This window comes from Schistocerca americana, chromosome 8 (genome assembly GCF_021461395.2).
Source record: "Schistocerca americana isolate TAMUIC-IGC-003095 chromosome 8, iqSchAmer2.1, whole genome shotgun sequence".
Taxonomy (NCBI): Eukaryota; Metazoa; Arthropoda; class Insecta; order Orthoptera; family Acrididae; genus Schistocerca; species Schistocerca americana.
The window spans coordinates 111,971,734-111,986,604 of NC_060126.1; the positions used below are offsets into that span (position 1 = coordinate 111,971,734).

Below are 14,871 nucleotides of genomic sequence, written 5' to 3' on the forward strand. Positions count from 1 at the left end.
GCACACCATCATACATCCTGCGCACAGTCTGCTAAAAACACGGTGCTGGCGACGAACTTATCAGTCTCTGACTATACAGGATCTCTTAAGGGAGTAATGTCGTGTACGACATCTTGCAAACCGTGTAAATTTCGTTCCGTGCTTTATCACGCTTTAACTGTTTTTGCTCCATTTTTTTATGCGGTGAGTATTGGTAACAAGTGCGGCACTCCCCTAAGGGGCCATAGGAGACAGCCTAAAACCACACCCTCGGCCTGACCAGTGACCAAGCCAAGTGCTGTTAATTTGTCGCGCCGATTTTATGCAGGCCTGACTCGCCTCTTGCTTTGTTAGAGCGAGGGTTCAAACACTGATGCTGTCTCATGCCCAGAAGATTTTTCCTGATGCCGATTCTGGCTGTAAAAGCATAAATTCCCACAAGATATTCCATTAAGTGAAACGTAATACATTATTCTGCCTTCTCATCAAATAAGGAATCACATTTCGGCCACAAACTCTCTTCTAAAATCATTCTCATAAATCAATTCCTGAATGTACACTACTGGCCATTAAAATTGCTACACGACGAAGATGACGTGCTACAGACGCGAAATTTAGCCGACAGGAAGAAGATGCTGTGATATGCAAATGCTTAGCTTTTCAGAGCATTCACACAAGGTTGGCGCCGGTGGCGACACCTACAACGTGCTGACATGAGGAAAGTTTCCAACCGATTTCTCATACACAAACAGCAGTTGACCGGCGTTGCCTGGTGAAACGTTGTGATGCCTCGTGTAAGGAGGAGAAATGCGTACCATCACGTTTCCGACTTTGATAAAGGTCGGATTGTAGCCTATCGCGATTGCAGTTTATCGTATCGCGACATTGCTGATCGCGTTGGTCGAGATCCAATGACTGTTAGCAGAATATGGAATCGGTGGGTTCAGGAGGGTAATACGGAACGCTGTGCTGGATCCCAACGACCTCGTATCACTAGCAGTCGAGATGACAGGCATCTTGTCCGCATGGCTTTAACGGTTCGTGCAGCCACGTCTCGATCCCTGAGTCAACAAATGGGGACGTTTGCAAAACAACAACCATCTGCACGAACAGTTCGACGACGTTTGCAGCAGCATGGACTGTCAGCTCGGAGACCATGGCTGCGGTTACCCTTGACGCTGCATTACAGACAGTAGCGCCTGCAATAGTGTACTCAACGACGAACCTGGGTGCACGAATGACAAAACGTCATTTTTTCGGATGAATCCAGGTTCTGTTTACAGCATCATGATGGTCGCATCCGTGTTTTGTGACATCGCGGTGAACGCACATTGGAAGCGTGTATTCGTCATCGCCATACTGGCGTATCACCCGGCGTGATGGTATGTGGTGCCATTGGTTACACGTCTCGGTCACCTCTTGTTCGCATTGACGGCACTTTGAACAGTGGACGTTACATTTCAGATATGTTACGACCCGTGGCTCTACCCATCATTCGATACCTGCGAAACCCCACATTTCAGCAGGATAATGCACGACCGCATGTTGGAGGTCCTGTACGGGCCTTTGTGGATCCAGAAAATGTTCGACTGCTGCCCTGGCCAGCACATGCTCCACATCTCTCACCAATTGAAACGTCTGGTCAATGGTGGCCGAGCAACTGGCTCGTCACAATACGCCAGTCACTACTCTTGATGAACTGTGGTATCGTGTTGAAGCTACATGGGCAGCTGTACCTGTACACACCCAGGCGTATCAAGGCCGTTATTACGGCCAGAGGTGGTTGTTCTGGGTACTGATTTCTCAGGATCTATGCATCCAAATTGCGTGAAAATGTGATCACATGTCAGTTCTAGTAGAACATATTTGTCCAATGAATACCCGTTTATCATCTGCATTTCTTCTTTGTGTAGCAATTTTAATGGCCAGTAGTGTATACAGAATAGTCATCTTCGCAAAACCTCCTCTTTGCTTCTATGGACAGCTCGTGTTGTTGTCTAGAATGACTGACCAATGCAATGTTAGAACGCGTAAACATTGATGTGAACAGGCTGCTCGCCACAGCAATCACTTCTCATACACTCTATAGTACAGTACCCAAAGCCTGTCAGAAGCTATTGGCTTTGTTCGTGGCCAATTACGTTTCAAGTAGTGCTCGGAGCGCCATACCTGAGAGCTTTAGATTTCGTTACTCTATGCACACACGTGGCAAGTTCTCCCTCCGTGACTCGATAAAGGGACTGACAGAAGGGTGGCTACCACAGTCTACAGCTCGCAACGATCAATAAACCCAGTCTCGCTCACTCTTTGTCTTAGACGTTGAAGGGTGTTTGCGTTGTGCGCTCAGACCTGTAAGCAACATATGCTTTACTCTTTTTCACTGCTACATTTTCTACCTAGCATTTGGTGTAGCTATATATAGGAGGTTTGTACACTTGAAGAGTTGTATTCCACTCGTAATAGGAAATGGAATTCTTAAGCTACAGTAAAGTGGTTTATGATTTAAATAATGAAAAACTGCATCAGTACTTATTTAACATACTTAGCACACCGGGTTTCGAGAATTTCTTCTCATTTTCAAGTGCATTTGTTTATATGCATATTTCTGGTGATTTTGCATGTGTGTTTTTCTGACACTTTTGCACTGTAGATGTCTTTTTGAGATTATATTGCAATTGGAAAATCGGACGAAATTAATCTTGAAGTGTTTTTATATGCTAGTGTTAGAAATGGTATTTTTATTTGTCTACTTACAGGTATTGTGCGTATTCCATTACACAGGAAGCACAATACATGTAAGTAGACAAAGAAAAATCTATTTCTAACACTAGCATATACAAACAGTCCAAGAGCAATTTTGTCCGATTTCCGATTGCAATATAACCTTGAAAAGACATCTACAGTGCTAAAGAGACGGAAATCACACTTGCAAACATCACCAAAAATAATCATGTAAACAAACGCTCTTAAAAATGAGAAGAAATGCTCGAAATGCGTTTTGCTAAGCATAGAAAAATAAGTAACTGATGCAGTTTTTCTTTATTTAAATTATTAATGACACAGTCGTAGGCTTTCCTAAAACATGAATTGTGACGAACGAAATTAAGTGATTTTTCGATTCTTAGTTTTCAACTTCGGTTGATAGTTCGCATTTATGCGAAGCAAACCGTAACTGCTGGAGTATGTCGAAGAAAAATACGTTAGTAGTTAGGACATGTGTTAGAGCTAACAGCAAGAATCAGTATAGTACTCATGTTTGTAACAAGTAGTGAATGAAGATATAATTGTTTAGGATAAATTATCTCGATGGTCACCTGCACTGATTACGGAAAATCAAGGACCAGATAAAGAAGCATGGATAGGAATTTCTTTCTGATTTTTCCTGGACCTCTTCGTTCATTTATGCTGAAGGCTGGTTTTATTCAGCATGTCTACCGGTGGTGAGGTAACAGCCTAAACAATGCTTGGGAAGACTATATCCTATAACTTGGTGAACACACCTCATCGAGTAACTATCGGTTCTCCGCAGAGCGAGGCAGCTCAGTGGTTGACCGAGCGAGGTGGCGCAGTGGTTAGCACACTGGACTCGCATTCGGGAGGACGACGGTTCAATCCCGTCTACGGCCATCCTGATTTAGGTTTTCCGTGATTTCCCTAAATCGCTTCAGGCAAATGCCGGGATGGTTCCTTTGAAAGGGCACGGCCGATTTCCTTCCCCATCCTTCCCTCACCCGAGCTTGCGCTCCGTCTCTAATGACCTCGTTGTCGACGGGACGTTAAACACTAAAATCCTCCTCCTCCTCAGTGGTTGAGACACAGAACTCAAATTTCGGCGGGAGGCGATTCCAATCCCAGCTCAGATTTAGGTTTTCCGTAGTTTCAAGCAAAGGCCAGGACGGTTTCTTTGTAATGGACACCATTTTCCTACCCTATCCTTGTCCAGTCAGAGCCTGCGATCCGTCTCACATTACCTCGTCGTGGAGTGAATGTTAAAGACTCTCAAATAAAACAGTTTCTGCGTCAGTCATTTGTTTATTTTCTCACTATGTGTTTCGACGTTTCATACGATCATCTGCAGGTGGAGACGTGTTTATTTATATGGCTGGTGTTGGTGAAGAGAACAGACGTCTTTTCACGGTCGCAGACCAAGTGCAGTGTAGGTTTTCTTGTATCTTTTGATAGTGATGAAAATTGTTGATATAGAAAAGCACTTTAGAGGTTAAAAACATGGGGCAGCAAGGCTCAGTACTTCTGTAGGTGCCTTCCAACGACTTGTTGAGCCGATGCCACGTCGACTTGCTGCACTAAGCCGGACGAAAGGAGGTCCGACACGGTATTAGGACGCATCCATGACTTTCTTTACCTCAGTGTACACGAAGCTTGACATCATTATATTAAAACCAACAGCTCAGTCACGTGAGTCGTGGATTCCACTTCAGTCCTCTTATGATGTGAGCGTTGATTTTCCTTTGTTGTAGTATTTTCAGTAATGTTTTTGGATTACAATGGTGGACTCTGGTGCAGCATTTTGCTGCACTGAAAAATACGTGAAAGGAAGAAATGTTTTGACCAATAAGTAAATTTGTTTTAAAAGTCTTTCGAACAGACTCTTATTCGAGATCAAGTCTATCAATTATAATTTGAAGCTAAGGAGCGAATTAATTAAGGAAGAGATATGGTTGGTATTCTGATTATGTATAAATATAAAAAATGTAATGATAAGGAGCATTATATATTTATTTTGTAAAAGGTGTGCGGAAATTTATGAAATATTAATTGCAAGGTATTTCTTTTTCTTCTGTTCATCATATGATCATTGTAAGTTACCTTTACGTAATGTCCGCCCCCGATAGCTGAATGGTCAGCGTGACGGATTGTCAGTCCTCTGGGCCAGGGTTCGATTCCCGGCTGGTTCGAGGAATTTTCTCCGCCCAGGGACTGGGTGTGGTGCTCTCCTCATCATCACCCTATCATCCTCATCAACTGCAGGTCGCCGAAGTGGCGTCAAATAGAAAGACCGGCACCCGGCGAACGGTCTGCCCGACGGGGGGCCCTAGCCATACGAATAAATAAATAAACCTTTACGTAATCATGATAACAATTTTCCCGCTGATGGAGTGGGAAGGAACGTTTGGATGCTTGCTTTGGAAAGGATGAAATTTACGGCAAACGGCCACACAAACCTAAGCAGCCAACACTTTTTTCTCTGATTGTTTTGAGACTAAGGCGTATGGTATCGGAAAGGAACTGAAGCCAAACGCAGTGCCGTCAACTTTTGAGTTTCCTCCGCATTTAGCACCTAACGGTGAAACGACAGATTCAGAGAAATACGCAAGCAAGATATCTTCATGGGAAAATAAGCGTTTCAAACTTTCTTTTTTTTACTGTTATCCTTTTCCCACCCTCATCTAGCTGAACACTAAAACGTATTAATATTCGAAATTTCGCTAAACTTACGTTGATTGTAGTACTATACGTATAATAGACTCATGTTCAGAAAAATTAGAACAGTTTGAACGACTAGAGATCGGATATTCATATTCACGAGACATGTACATTAGTATGCTCTACAGATATGATTTCAGTTACCTCGGTTTAGCATGTGACCTGTTGCCTAGTAGGCACAGGGTCCGCCATGGGCTCTGATAACTTGTTCCAAGCGCGAAAAAGCCACCCTAATTGCATTCGACTGGTTCCAAAGTTCATCTGTGATAATTGGCATTGGGTCACAGCGCTGTACTGGTCATTTCACCATATCCCAGACATTTTCGACTGGCGACATGTCTGGTGATGCGGCGGACTAGGGCAAAAGGCTGGCATCCTGTGACACAACGAAGGCACCTGTTCGTGCAGCAACGTGTCATCGTGCATTCTCTTGCTGAAAAATGGGTTCTGGGGTGTTCGGCGGAAAGCGTATTGCTACGGGTCGCATGATGTCATAGCCCCTAAGGTCACACTGTTCGCAGTGCCCTGGACACGCACCAACTGCGATTTGCCGGTGTATCCAATAGCTCCCTACACCGTAAGGCCTTGAGCCGGGGCTGCATGTATTGTCCGAATGCAGTCATTGTGATGCCGCTCGCCCCGTCTGCAGTGAACCAAAATGTTGCCATCATTTTCAAACAAGCAGAACCTACATTCGTCCAAATACGCTACCTGATGGAATTTCTGTCCGCAGTGATGTTGTTCCGTACACCGTCACCGTCTAGCATGTTTCTGCACATTCGTTCAAATCAAATGGTTCAAATGGCTCTGAGCACTATGGGAATTAACTTCTCAGGTCATCAGTCCCCTAGAACTTAGAACTACTTAAGCCTAACCAACCTAAGGCCATCACACACATTCATGCCCGAGGCAGGATTCGAACCTGCGACCGTAGCGGTCGCGCGGTTCCAGACTGAAGCGCCTAGCACAGCTCGGCCACTCCGGCCGGCACATTCGTCAAAGGTAGGCGGAGAAGTGGACAACGCGCACGTAAGCCATGCCATAATAAACGGCGACGGAGTGTCACCCTTGATAGTGTACGATGTGTTACGCTATTCCACTGTTGCGGCAGAGCCGATGATCCTGCAATGCCGTTAGGATGAGGTGTCTGCATGGGGCAACCTGACCCATCTCGTCATGTTCTACGTTCTACGGCCTTCAGTTAACCATTTGCACACACCCTTTGCACTGCCCAAACACTTCGTCCCACGCGAGAATCATTTCCTGAGTGGATGCATCACATTCCCTCATGCCAATAATGCGCCCTCTTTCAAACTCACTGATTTGACGATGCGGTTCGGATATACGTCTGCGAGGCGTCCTGGACTTCTGCTGATCTTTTAATTTCGTTTTATAGGGACAACGAGAGCCGCAGGCACATTTTACTGGTAGGCGATGTTGCGGCTTGATACCGATGTTGAGCTTGAACTCGCGGGCCGACAAGGCTCAGATGCTAATCATTTCTGCAGAACATACTAATGTATCTGTCCTGTGAATGTGGTAGAACATCTCCAGTGATTCAAGGTGTTCTGCTTTTTCTCAGTATGAGTTTTTTTTTTTTTTTTTTTTTTTTTTTTTGAGGCGCAAAAACAACTAAGGTCACAAGTGCCCATGTCAGAACCGTAGAACACGAAGACGAAAAATGTTAACCCCAATCGACGGAACGAAAGACAGTTAAAAACAGGGACTTCTTGTTGGAGAAAGGTCCATAGATATGCCACAGAGACAACACATCGCTCATCTATTAAAACCAATGCTTGATTTTAGCTGTAAATGAGACAAATTAGCACTGACACCTCCCATTCGGATAATACTTTGTACCAGAATCTCGGCATTATTCCAGCCGGCACATGAGTTAGTTGTTGGTTTGAAACAGAACACGCCAAAGATATGGCAGTGCGCGGGCTATATGTATCTATTGTCTAAGGTTCAAACCAGCCTTGTGGTGGTGGAGAGCTTAATCCTTAAGCCGTCCTCTCACGGGATGTGAAAACGCACTTGGACGAGCAACTGGTGACGTCACAGCGAGGAATTCCACGTTCCACTACAGCGTGGAGCGTGAAATAAGGAGTCTGGCCTAGCACGTTCTTGTCTCGTGAAGAGGAATGTGACCAGTAAGATACATCATTTTGCGTTACAAGCAGAACATAGGAGCTGCTGTATTGTATGCCTCCAAATATCGTATTTGGTGGATTTTCTTTCTCACAGAATATGTGATACGAATTTAAGCTGTTTCGTGGCATCAGCAAATTGAGGATCTCTCGAAAACGCGTCGTTTTAGCTACGATGTCTTACAATAAAATGACAGCAAACCACATATCGATAGGTAATGACTTCCTGTAGCTGATTTTTTTAGTGTTATAACTTGTGTGCTACGAAAGTATAATGTTTCAATGTTACGACATAAAAGCGTATCCTTCTGGTACAATTTGCATATTAAATACACACATCAAAAAAATACACTCTCGGTTCCGAGAGTTCCCGAACCTGTGCAGAAAACTGGAATAGAGATCAACATAAACATCATTTCCATCCTTTTATACCTCCTGAAAACCACACATTGCATGTTGCACCACCATACAGCTAGACCTTCAGATGTGGTGGTCCAGACTGTTGTACACACCGGTACCTCTAATACCCAGTAGCACGTCCTCTTGCATTGATTCGTCGTGGCATACTATCCAGAAGTTCATAAGGAACTGTTGGTCCAGATTGTCCCACTCCTCAAAGGGGATTCGGAGTAGATCCCTCAGTCTGGTTGGTGCGACTCATCGTTCATAAACAGTCCTTTTCAATCTATCCCAGGCATGTTCGATAGGGTTCATGTCTGGAGAACATGCTGGCCACTCTAATCGAGCGATGTCGTTATGCTGAAGGAAGTCATTCACAAGATGTGCACGATGGTGGCGCGAATTGTCGTCCATGTAGACGAATACCTCGCCAATATGCTGCCGATATGGTTGCACTATCGGTCGGAGGATGGCATTCAAGTATTGTGCAGCGCCTTCCACGACCACCAGCGGCGTACGTCGGCGTCACATAATGCCACCCCCAAACAGCAGGGAACCTCTACCTTGTTGCACTCGCTGGACACTGTATAAGGCGTTCAGACAGACCGGGTTGCCTCCTAACACGATTGGTTGGTTGAAGGCATATGCGACCCTCATCGGTGAAGAGAACGTGATGCCAAATCTGAGCGGTCCATTCGGCATGTTGTTGGGCCCATCTGTACTACAACGGATGGTGTCGTGGTTGCAAAGATGGACCTCGCAATGGATGTCAGGAGTGAAGTAGCGCATTATGCAGCCTATGGCGCACAGTTTGAGTCGTAACACGACGTCCTGTGCCTGTACGAAAAGCATTATTCAACATGGTGGCGTTGCTGTCAGGGTTCCTCCGAGCCATAATCCATAGGTAGTGGTCATCCACTGCAGTAATAGCCCTTGGGCAGCTTGAGCGAGGCATGTCATTGACAGTTGCTGTCTCTCTGTATCTCCTCCGTGTCCGAACAACATCGCTTTGGTTCACTCCAGATGCCTGGACACTTCCCTTGTTGAGAGTCCTTCCTGGCACAAAGTAACAATGCGGACGTGATCCAACCGCGATATTGACCGTCTAGGCATGGTTGAACTACAAAGCCGTGTACCTCCTTCCTGGTGGAATGACTGGAACTGATCGGCTGTCGGACCCCCTCCGTCTAATGGGCGCTGTTCATTGCCTCGTGGCAATGGGCGGGTTTAGTGACATCTCTGAACAGTCAAAGGGACTGTGTCTGTGATACAATATCCACAGTCAACGTCTGTCTTCAGGAGTCCTGGGAACTGTGGTGATGCAAAACTTCTTTTGATGTTTGTATAAAAGAAAGAATCTCGTTGACCTGCTCGTCCCGTGTGCCGAGGGCCACATTGTCGTGAGGTCGGATGTCCCGTCTGCCTCCATGTCCACGTCAACCTCGTCCCGTGTGAGGACGACCTTAGGAATACTACGCTTTTCAGTAGACGGAGCGAGTTTCCAAGAACATGAGTACACCTCCCGGCAATCCGATAGTTGCTCTGAGCGGTACACTATGCACCAGGTATGGTTCTACTTGAGGTCGTATGCCCTTTCCCTCTGCCAACATGATAGCCAGCGCACCTAAACAGTAGTAATGCCCGAACGCCGACGCGATTAAAGTTTTTGTCGTACACAGGCCGGGACCAGAGGCCGAAGCCACATTAATTTAAAGAAATAGTTCATACGATTAACAAAGCTGTTGAACCTGAACTTTTTGAACTGCCGGCCAGCACTTCATTGCGAGCCCGTGGTTCAAAAATATTCGTCGTGCGGTGCTTTGGAACTCACTACTTGTGTACGAGCTTGCTTGACAATTGAGTGTGCAGCCTTGGGATGAAAACAATTTTTTATTTTAATTGTCCCCAGCTATGTTTCAGTATTCTGACACCACTGCCAAATTTACATCATTTCATTGTTGCTGTGAAATGTATGTTATGTTGCTAACTAGTACATACAGGTATGGAAATTGTCATGTCCCGTTAAAGCAATCTGTGAAAATGACAATTCCCACAGATTGCTTTAACGGGACAAGAGACTTAGTTGATAGCAGATGACAAACAGACACAAAACTGTGCATCCGGGATAGACAGCCACATTCGCGGTCATACGTGCGAGTAATACATATGTTTTGTTAAAGTAAAAACACTCTTTTTTGCAAAGCAGAAAGGACAGCTCATGAAGGTCGAACGTCCCGTCGACGACTAACAAAATCGTCATGGGTGGAGCGCTATATCGGGTTGTGGAAGAATAGGGAAAGAAATCGCCCGTGTCTATTTCAAAGAAACAATCGGCGCATCTATCTAAGCGATTTAGAGCAACCGGAGATTCGAACCGCCGTTTTTGCAAATCCGAGCCCTGTGTCTCAGCACTGCTCCTTATCTCTCGGTGATAGCGCTCTTAGGAAGAGATGTGAAACATATATTTCTTTTCAATTAAATTCTGTGAACGGGCGATACGTCTGTTAAGGAAACACATACTAGGCTCAAGTGCAATACGTTTCAGACTACTGGGTCAGGGACTGCGCTCCTTTTCAAGTCGACCGGACGATAAGGATAAGGATTCTGCGAAAATTACAGTCCCTTGCGCTTGTACCATCCGTGGCACACAACCACATCATAAATCACACATCAGCAAAATGATTTTTTTTTCGTTAAAACACAAACGCATGTTTTGGGAAAAAGGCAACTTGGAAACGGCGTCACAAAATAAAAAAACGTCAGTGAGTCACAATTATTAATCAGCTCACGCAAATACCTGGGTGCAACAAATCTATGAGGATAGGCTGAGTGACAGATCAAAGTACATGAGCCGGCCGTCGTGTCCGAGCGGTTCTAGGCGCTTCATACCGGAACCGCGCTGCTGCTACAGTCGCAGGTTCGAATCCTGCCTCGGGAATGGATCTGTGTGATGTCCTTAGGTTAGTTAGGTTTAAGTAGTTCTAAGTCAAGGGGACTAGCCGACCGGGGTGGCCGAGTGGTTCTAGGCGCTTCAGTCTGGAACCGCGCGACTGCTAAGGTCGCAGGTTCGAATCCTGCCTCGGGCATGGATGTGTGTGATGTCCTTAGGTTAGTTAGGTTTAAGTAGTTCTAAGTTCTAGGGGGCTGATGACCTCCGCTGTTAAGCCCCATAGTGCTCAGCGCCATTTGAACCATTTTTTGTAGTGGACTGATGACCTCAGATGTTAAGTCCCATAGTGCTTGGAGCCATTTGAACAATTTGACAGCACGTGACAGACTTCGATTCATGACTTGACACTCGAAAAATGCACTCAACGTAAGAATCGCTGCCGGCCGGTGTGCCCGAGTGGTTCTAGGCGTTACAGTCTGGAACCGCGCGACCGCTACGTAGCAGGTTCTAATCCTGCCTCGGGCATGGATGTGTGTGATGTCGTTAGGTTAGTTAGGTTTAAGTAGTTCTAAGTTCTAGGGGACTGATGACCTCAGCAGTTAAGTCCCATAATGCTCAAAGCCGTTTGAACCATTTATTTTAAGAATCGCTCCCGTAGCAACCGCGAGACAATAAGAAGACATACCACATTTAACAAGCTCGATACACTGTGTCTCGTCATTTCAAATGTACACTTATACCATGAATAGTTCAGTGAAGCAGCCTACCTTAAGTAACAATCTGTGTCCATTAGGTGGGTTAAATACAATAGGACTTGTCAAGGTTAAATTTCAATTAAGATCTACAAATTAAACATACAATCGTATCATAAAATTAATCTGTGCAAATAAGAAATTGAAACTGAGTCGCTAAAATTTAAAATCATGTCCATAAGCCCTATAGTCATACCTTAAAATGGTTTATTAACACAATTGTCCATTTTAGTTTTCACTGATTTATGAAATGGCTGTATGCTTAACCCAGTGGTGCACATGCGCACATGTTAATGGTCGCTTCTGTGGCTTTTTTAGTCCGACCTCAGGCTGCAAAAGCACGCAGACCAGTCTCAGTGTACACTCCCTACTGGTGCTGTGTCCTGTGCGCTTCTGGAAACTCAGGACTAACTGAAAATGGCCAAGAAGTGACATTAACAGCTCTCCACTGCAGTGGGCATGTGCACCACCGATTTAATACGTGACGTTAATTTGAATTTTTTACGTGACAAGCGCTGTTCATTATTTTTATAAATAACTAGATGAGAAACCCCGCGTTGCCCGGGTCAGAATATATGGCATCGGACAAGGCATAAGTACGATTCTAGATATGAGATCCATACAGACGTATATCTCATAAAGTATATTATGAATGCAGTTAACTTGTTAGTAAGGTAGTTTGGTGGTAGCGGGTGGATTGTGCAGCGCAAAAATCCGCGAAATATGAAGCGATAAATGGTCTTAGGTAACCTAAATAATACATGACTTACGTTCCTTACCATACATGTGAAAATGTTTTTACTGTTTTATTCACAGTTCAATGTAATGGTGATAGAGTCTTCAATGTGTTTCATCCATAATGTGGTGAGTGGAAGTGGTTAGCAGATATCTTAATATAATGCGCGATGTGGAACACTTAGTTCAGAAAAAGCTATATTCTCTATGACTTTTGGACTTTACCGCATTAGTTAAAATATTCGCTTATACTATCCTAACCCTACTCCGCCCTTACTGGCATTAACATTACGTTATGCAGACATATTTAGCCACGGATAACACCATGCGGCGAGTGATTATCTTAACATAATTATATTTAAATGAAGTTGTAAAGGAACAGAAGTTACTTTATTTCATTAAGCATCAGCGAAGTGATTGACGAAAACGCGCTAAATTATGAAAAGGATTATACTCACGAAGAATAAGCGAAATGTTTATCCGAAATAACTGCAGTGTTCGATTATTCTTTTGTTAGTTACGAGTATGTTTATCTTCGAGTCTATGTGTCTCTGTTGATCGTCGGTAAAGTGTGATTGACGAAAAGACACTGAGAGATTAAAAAATGATATATTTGACATTCCATGTCGTTATTGAAATCTGAATGACGAAACCGTGCGAGGACCGTATAATGTCGGACAAATGAAACGATAAACGCATTTTCACACGTACGATAAAGTTCATAAGCCACAAGTGTGTACTTCTCCTAAGAGTATTCACTGATCCATATTTCATTCATTGCCACGCACCGCGATCAACCTCGCCTAGTAACAGCGTGAGACCAAGGGCTATCTACGACCACAGTCGCAAATGGGTGGTAATAGAAAAAAGTCTGTCAGCACGTACACACAAAAGCGTTTCGTATATATTTACAGATTTTTCATCAAATTACTGCATGCTTAATTTGTAGACGTTAATTGGAATTTAACACTGACAAATCTGATTGTAGTTAATGCCACTTAACGGCCACAGATTGTTGTTTGAAGTAGGCTGCCTAAGTGAACAGAACTAGTCGTGGTACATGTGTATATGTGAATTGACGAGATACAATGTATCCAGGTTTTTAAATATGGTATGTCTACCTTTTGTTTCTATACAACATATTTTTATAATTATTGTAGAAATATTACTTCTCATTTGCTCTGTTTACCTGACAGATTCTGATTATGGCTGTGGCCGAAACGCATTGAGATGTAATATTTAATAAGATATAAATATAAATAGCGATCAAGCCGGACAATTGTACTGACTAGATTAATTTTCTCATGTTGAGAAATGAGAAGGGGCGATCTGTTTTACTTGGTAAAAAACTTTCTAAAGTTAAGTCCGCATAAATATTTCTTTATTTTCAACAAGTTTCGACAGCCTTTGCTGTCACCTTCAGGTCTTTAAAATTTTAGTTGAATAACGTGATCATTTTGAGTTGGAACCCCATGCCTAGTTGTTATCTTAGTGGATAAAATGTAGGAAGTTGTAAAAAGGTACATTTACATTCAGAAAGCGCTTTGTGTACATGGCCATGTCCATATATGTAGCGCTCACAGATGACTGTTAAGTCATAAAAATCACAATATACAGTAAAATGTTCATAAGCACAACTGTTTGCGTTAGCTTGACATATTCCATTAATTGCTGATCCACCTTAGACGGCGAACATGGTACCTCTCATTTATATTGACTAGTGGTAATGATCGTCATTTATAGACAAAAATAACTGTATAGCGCACGGACACATTGAAGCTATCGTTCTTCTCCCGCTCCATTTGCAACTGGAACGGGAGAGACGCTAACATGTGATACGTTGGTAAGTACTCACTGCCGTCCACTCGACCGTGGTTTGCAGCGTGTAGTTGTGGATGTAAAAGGATACAAGAGTGGTGTAAGACATAATTTTGAGCCACTGGTGACGCGTGTAGCGGGTGTTTAGCCGGGGCTGTGTCATACCGCAGCAGCGGCAGTGACTCACCTGGGTGCCCGGTGCCCGGCGACTGGAGAAGACGCTGCTGTACTGCACACTCCTGCGGCCGGCTGCCGACTAGCTGTTAACCCGCGACTGGCCGTTGGAGCGCGGTGTGACTGCGCGCTTTGACGGCGGCGCGCGGACTGGACTCGGCTCGCCGGTCGGCTGGCTTCTCCAGTGAGTGCGGCAGCCGCGGCGGTGGCGCCCCCTGGCCAGCCAGGCAGGTGGGCCGGCGACGCGGCTGCAGGGACCGCCGGCTTCCTGTACATTGTCATCATCACTACCACCTGAACGTCAGTGTCGAACAGTGACAGGATCGTGAATCTCTAGGCGGAAGGCAAAAGTGGCTACTCGTCGCACAGCTGTCTCTTTAAGCCTTAAAAACAGGTTGAGGCATTGTCCACTGCAGGTCTTCGAGTCCGTCCTCTCCCGTCGCATCCATCACCATCTAACTCAACACCACTTCCTTCCTCTTACTCAGAGTGGTTTCCATCCCTTCTTCTCCACCGACAACCAGCTCCT

At 44.6% G+C, this 14,871-nt stretch overlaps 1 long non-coding RNA gene across 2 annotated transcripts in view; it reads right to left on the bottom strand.

The window, feature by feature from the left end:
* LOC124625760 overlaps window positions 1-14,486 on the bottom strand; it is a 173,715-nt gene extending 159,229 nt beyond the window's left edge. For both annotated transcript variants that reach the window (XR_006980715.1, XR_006980714.1), the window contains exon 1: window positions 14,356-14,486. This is a non-coding gene — a long non-coding RNA (uncharacterized LOC124625760). The remainder of the gene's footprint in view (window positions 1-14,355) is intronic.
* Window positions 14,487-14,871: the final 385 nt, after the last annotated feature.